The 6,063-nt window shown below is 40.0% G+C and overlaps 1 pseudogene across 1 annotated transcript; it reads right to left on the bottom strand.

The window, feature by feature from the left end:
• Nucleotides 1-4,136: 4,136 nt before the first annotated feature.
• LOC110326795 lies at nucleotides 4,137-5,756 on the bottom strand (annotated as a pseudogene). Its single transcript, XR_003844504.1, has one exon. The product of XR_003844504.1 is annotated as a spermine synthase pseudogene (transcript).
• Between the last annotated feature and the right edge of the window lie 307 nt (nucleotides 5,757-6,063).

Raw genomic sequence — 6,063 nt, 5'->3', positions numbered from 1 at the left:
CCCTAATCTGGAGGCTGGGAGATAGAAGTTTCTGATCTGAATCTTGGTATGGAGATCTTGAGACACAGTGGTGATTGAATCCAGAAGATTAAGACAGGGAGATCTCCGAGTTCAAGGTCATCTGGGATTAAAAGTGTGGTGGCACACACCTTTAATCTGGGCTAGACCTTCTGCTGGAGACCATATAAGGACACTGGAAGAAGGGAGTCTGGTTCTCGCTCTTTTGCCTGCTTGCCCTGTGGGACTAAGCAACTGCTAGATCCTTGGACTTCCATTCACAGCTACTATTGAACCATTGTTGGGAATTGGACTGCAGACTGTAAGTCATCAATAAATTCCTTTACTATATAGAGACTATCTGCAAGTTCTGTGACTCTAGAGAACCCTGACTAATACAATCCCCAATTTACAGATGATAAGATTCTTTACTTAAACCAAGTATTGTCTGCTAGAGAACCCATGGACATAATAAAGACTTGCAGTAAAGTTTCAGTATACAAAATCAACATAAAAAGGAGCCTTTGGGGCTGGAGAGATGGCTCAGCGGTTAAGAGCACTGACTGCTTTTCGAAGGTCCTGAGTTCAAATCCCAGCAACCACATGGTGGCTCACAGCCATCCGTAATGAAAACTGCTGCCCTCTTCTGGGGTGTCTGAAGACAGTTACAGTGTACTTACATATAATTAATAAAGATTTCTTTAAAAAAAAAAAGAAAGAAAGAAAGAAGCACAGGGTTGCTTAATGTCAGAGGCCCATGGCGTACCTGGAGGGGTCTCAACAACAACAACAACAAAAAAGTAGCCTTTGTTTATACTAACTGAAGTGGAAACTTAAGGGTTCTTTGAAAAGTCAGGTTGGTGGTGTTTTGCTAGAGAATGTAAAAGAACGTTTTATTAAAGTGGACACAGGTGTGAAAGGCTAAAACAGACTTGGAACATTTCACTGAAACAGACAAAGGAGAAAGGATCTTCTACTAAAACAAATATGTAAAAGGACACATGATAAAAGATGTTTTGCTAACAACACACATATATTGGTCTGCTAACATTGTGTAGTTGAGCTGCATTTGTTGGGACTCCATAGAGAAAAATGCACCAGGAAAACTTCTTGTGGTGTGGTGCAGTTTCTTGCCACTTCCTCGGACTCAGGCATATTAGATGCACTTGCTGAGGCAAGAGCCATGCTGAGGCACGTCACGTGGAGGATACGTGATGTTTGGAGTGTATACATAGGACTCCATGGAATGATAGACACAGAGTTTGTCTTTCTGGTACATCTATATGTGCAACGCTTGTGGGTTTCACATCTTCACTGATCTTTGATTCCCTGAGAGAGGCATAGCTGAGAATTTCTCCTAGTGTTCCTGTTGGTCCCTTTTGTTGACTCCAGTGGAGGCTGAGGCCTGGCTGTCTCTGCTAGATCCTGTCACCACTGTTGCTTAACCAGACTCTACTGAACTGGATGACTGGTGTATCCATGAAGTGCTTTTGCCAGTGAATTGAGCTGCTCCTGCTAACCTGTGAACTGAACTGCCAATTGCCAGACAACACAGATCGGAGTTGCTCCAAAGAGCCTTTCTAAACAGGTCCACTACCCCCACCCCACCCCCACTCGGTATCCTCTTTTTCCCCACTACCTCTGATGGGTTACAAAAAAAGGTTAAAACATTTAAAAAAAATCATTAAATGTAAAATTTTAAAAATTAAAGTTAAAACTAACAAACTAGACTCTGAGGAAGAAATCAGGAAAAGTTCTACTCAAAATAACTCCCCCAACCCACGGCTCCAGCAGCACATGTGGCAGAGGATGGCCTTGTTGGACATCAGAAGGAGGAGAGACTCTTGGGCCTGAGGTTGTTCGATGCTCCAGTGTAGGGGAATGCCAGGGCAGGAAGACAGGAGTGGGTTAGTGGGTAGCGGAGCACCCCTCATAGTATAGGGAGTTTTCAAAAGGAAGACCTGTAAAGGGGAAAACATTTAAAACATAAATAAAGAAAATATCCAATAATAAATAAATAAATAAATAACTCCCCTAAAACTAAGTATTTAGCAATGTATCTGACCAAATAAACAAAAGACGTCTAAAACAAAAATTTCAAGATACTTAAAAGAGAAATCACAGAAAATACTTGGTGATAAAAAAAAATAGTGTGTTTCTCTGGATATGCAGAAATAATATTGTGAAAATATCTATATTACCAAAGTTAATATATGGAATTAATGCAATACCTACAAAATTTCATGTCATATTTCACAGACTTAGAAAAAAATATAGTAATTCATATGGAGCCATAAAAAACCACAAATACTCAAAGCGATTCTAAAGAGTAAGATCAATGCTGGAGGTATCACAACACCCAACCTCAAATTACACCATAGAGCTATAGTGACAAAGACAGCCTGGTACTTCCATAAACATAGACAGGAAGATCAATGGAATAGAACAGAAGAAATAAAACATCATGGCTATCCCCATTTAATTTTCGACAAAGGCAAAAACATACTTAGAATGAAAAATAATCTATCCAACAAATGGAGCTGGCAATTCTGGCTTTCTACCTGCAGAAGAATGAAGAGTCTTATCTTTCACCTTGTTCAAAACTCAACTGGAAATGGATCAATGACCTTGATTTAAACCTGAAATACTGAAATTTAAGAAAACACAGGGGATACCCTTTAAGATGTTAGGATAGATGCAAAACACAAGAAAACCAAGAAGGATGACCACTGGGTGGATACTTCATTCCTCCTTAGAATAAGGAACAAAATACTCATGAAAGGATATAGGTACAGAGACAAAATTTAGAGCTAAGATGAAAGGATGGACTATCCAGAGACTACCCCATTCGGGAGTCNATCCCATCATCAGCCACCAAACCTAGATACTAATGCTCATGCAAACAAGATTCTGCTGAAGGGACCCTGATATTGCGGCCTCTTGTGAGGCTATGCCAGTGCCTGGCAAACACAGAAGTGGATGCTCACAGCCAGCTATTGGATGGAACACAGGGTTGCCAATGGAGGAGCTAGAGAAAGTACCCAAGGATCTTAAGGGGGCTGCAACCCTGTAGGTGGAACAACAATATGAACTAACCAGTACCCCCTGAGCTCGTGTCTCTAGCTGCATAAGTAGCAGAAGATGGCCTAATCGGCCATCATTGGGTAGAGAGGCCCCTTGGTCTTGCAAACTTTATATGACCCAGCACAAGGCAAGGCCTGGGCCAAGTAGTGGGAGTGGGTGGGTAGGGGAGCAGAGGTGGGGGGAGGGTATAGGAAACTTTCGGGATAGCATTTGAAATGTAAATAAAGAAAATAAAAAAAAAAAGAACTATAACAAACAAAAAAAAAGGATGTTAGGATAGGCAAGAACTTTTAAAATAGAATCTTCATTGGCTATACTTCAAAGAAGGAGCTAATATCCAAAATTTACAAAGCACAGAAATTAAATACCAAGGGAATAAAACTGCCAATCAGCAAATGAACAAATGATCTGCATAGAAATTTTTTAAACAGAAATACAAATGGCTAATAACTAATTTTTAAAGTATCTAATATCCCTAACCAACAGAGAAATAAAAATTAAAACTACTTTTAGATACCAGTCAGAATTTCTGTTATCAACAAATGTTGGAGAGAATGTGGAGAGAAAGGAACCCTTATTACTGTTGATGGGGCAAAAAAATTAATACAACCCTTATGTCAATCAGTTTGGATATTTCTCCACAACTTAAAAAGAAAGCTACCATGTGAGCCTCTTGTTTCACTCTGGGCATATTCCCAGAGAACTCCATATATCATAGGAATGTTTACACACCCATGTTTAGTTCTGCTTCAAAGAATTGGAATAAACCTAGTTACCCAACAACAGATGAATGAATAATGAAAATTTTGCATTTATAAGAAATAGAATACCACTGATCACTAAAGAAAATGAAATTAAAAGTTCAAAGGAAAATGATGAACTTAGGAAGTAAATATTTAGCAAGATCACATGACAGAATCTTGCTATGTTGCCTAGCTTTATGTCAACTTGAAACAACAGAATCACTGGAGAGGAGAGAGCCTCAATTGAGATAATGCCTAAATAAGATCAGCATATAGGCAAACCTGTAGGGTATTTTCTTTTTTCTTTCTCCTTTGTCATTTTAATTGAAGCACTGCTAATCACTCTTTTTAAACCTTTAAAAGCACCAAATGTTAATATCTAAGTCAATTTGGGAGAGAGAGGGGAGAAACACTATCAGGAGCTTCTCTTCAGAACAAAACAATGATGTTCATTCCTCCATATGTCCAAATTAAAGGTTTAACTGAAACCAAAATGAAAACCCAAACCCCACACAGAGAAAAAAAAAGATACTAAAATCACATTCTAGGGGGTCAATGCATTCTGCAGTCTTTGCTGGGCTGTCTAATTGTCCTTCGGCTGACTTTTAAAAATTAACACCATAACTCATCAAAATATACATTTTTCCCATTGGCTTTTTAAAATTGAAATACTAATTAAAAGTGAAAAACACTTGAAGGAATTCATGAACAGTTGCCTGACATATTTGATGGCATATACAGTATATGGAGGTCAGGAAAGTGGCTTGCAGCACACGTCATTCAGGGGATGCTCATCTTTAAGGCTTAGCTTTCTTCCAAACAGTGTAAAATACCCACAATTCCAAGTATGAAGGGACATAGACAATCTCTTTTGAGAATTCCACAGGACAATACAGACGCCCCAGCTGTTCTTCATAGAGTGACAGGGCTTCAGTCAAGTTGACACAGTTCCCCTGTGTGAAGTATTTTCCATTCTGTTTCAGAACCTTCATTGACAGGTCGAGAATCAGTCTGAGGAACTCCCATGTGGAATCTTCTGGAGATGTAGAGATAGGGACAGCTGTCAAATCATTAATCACATAATCAAACTCTCTCCCTTCTATGGCGTACCTCTTCAGTACTGGGATACAGTCTTCTATAAGAACCTGATAGCAGTCTCCTTTAAGATTGTCTAAGACATCTCCACATGTTCTCCGCGTGTATTTCTTACATCCATCAATTACCATTTGGTCAATCTCTACCATAGTGACCATCTTTGGTTTCAGTTTGACAGTTTCACACAATTTGCCACCATCACCGCCTCCCAGAATCAGTAAATCTTTGCCAGTGTAGTCTTCTTTACCATTGCCCATGATGGCACGGGTATATGCCAAGTCACTCTCTGCCAAATTAGCATCCCCGCTGAGGATGAGAATATTCCCAAACTGCTTCGAGTGTAGAATTTTAATGTTCTGATAGGGTGAATCTTCATCATACACCCCTTCATCTATGTCATACTCAACCAGGCGCCCATCAGCAGTAGGCCAATATCTGTCAATGGCCCCTCCTCGAACTATGGGTGGTAATCGCTTCACCCGCCCAATACTGTCTTGACTCAATTCTTTCATTTTTTCTTCTATTTTGTTCAAAAGGCTGTCAGTTTCTTGTTTGCCTTGCACATCACTGTTGTAAGTCTGAAGGTCCAGCAACACCAATCCATGTGGATAAATTCGCAAATTGGCAAAGCTGCCATTCTTGTTCGTGTAAGTTGCTAAATAGCCATGGTCCTGCCAGGTGTGCACTGACTCTGTCATCCCCTGCTCCTGAAAAATGGACTGAAGGCCTTTCAGAATGGCCTCGCCATCAGCTTTGGCGCCGAGCGTGAAGTCAAGCGTGCTGTGTCTTGCTGCTGCCATAGTGTGGCAAGGCCCTGGGGAGGCGACCGCAGGAGACTCAGGGTATTTTCTTAATTCACGATTGAGGTGAAAGGGCCCAACTTGTAGACATAGACATTCATATACATATGAGGATTTACGGAGCCGGAAAGAAGGTTGGAATTCTAAAAGCTCCAGGAAAATCAATGCAACCAGAAATTCTCATGCTAATTGAAATAAGTCAGGTAAAGTTATATATTGTATATTTTCTTTCATATGCAGAATCTGTATTTATGAAATTTGATCAGGATCCAGTTGAAATGATGGAAAAAGAGTAAAAGGAGGGCAGGTGGAAGGAAGAAAGAGAAGTGGAGGGAGACCAAGAT

The sequence above is a fragment of the Mus pahari genome, chromosome 9, assembly GCF_900095145.1.
Source record: "Mus pahari chromosome 9, PAHARI_EIJ_v1.1, whole genome shotgun sequence".
NCBI lineage: Eukaryota > Metazoa > Chordata > Mammalia > Rodentia > Muridae > Mus > Mus pahari.
This window is presented reverse-complemented; position numbering and strand designations above follow the sequence as displayed.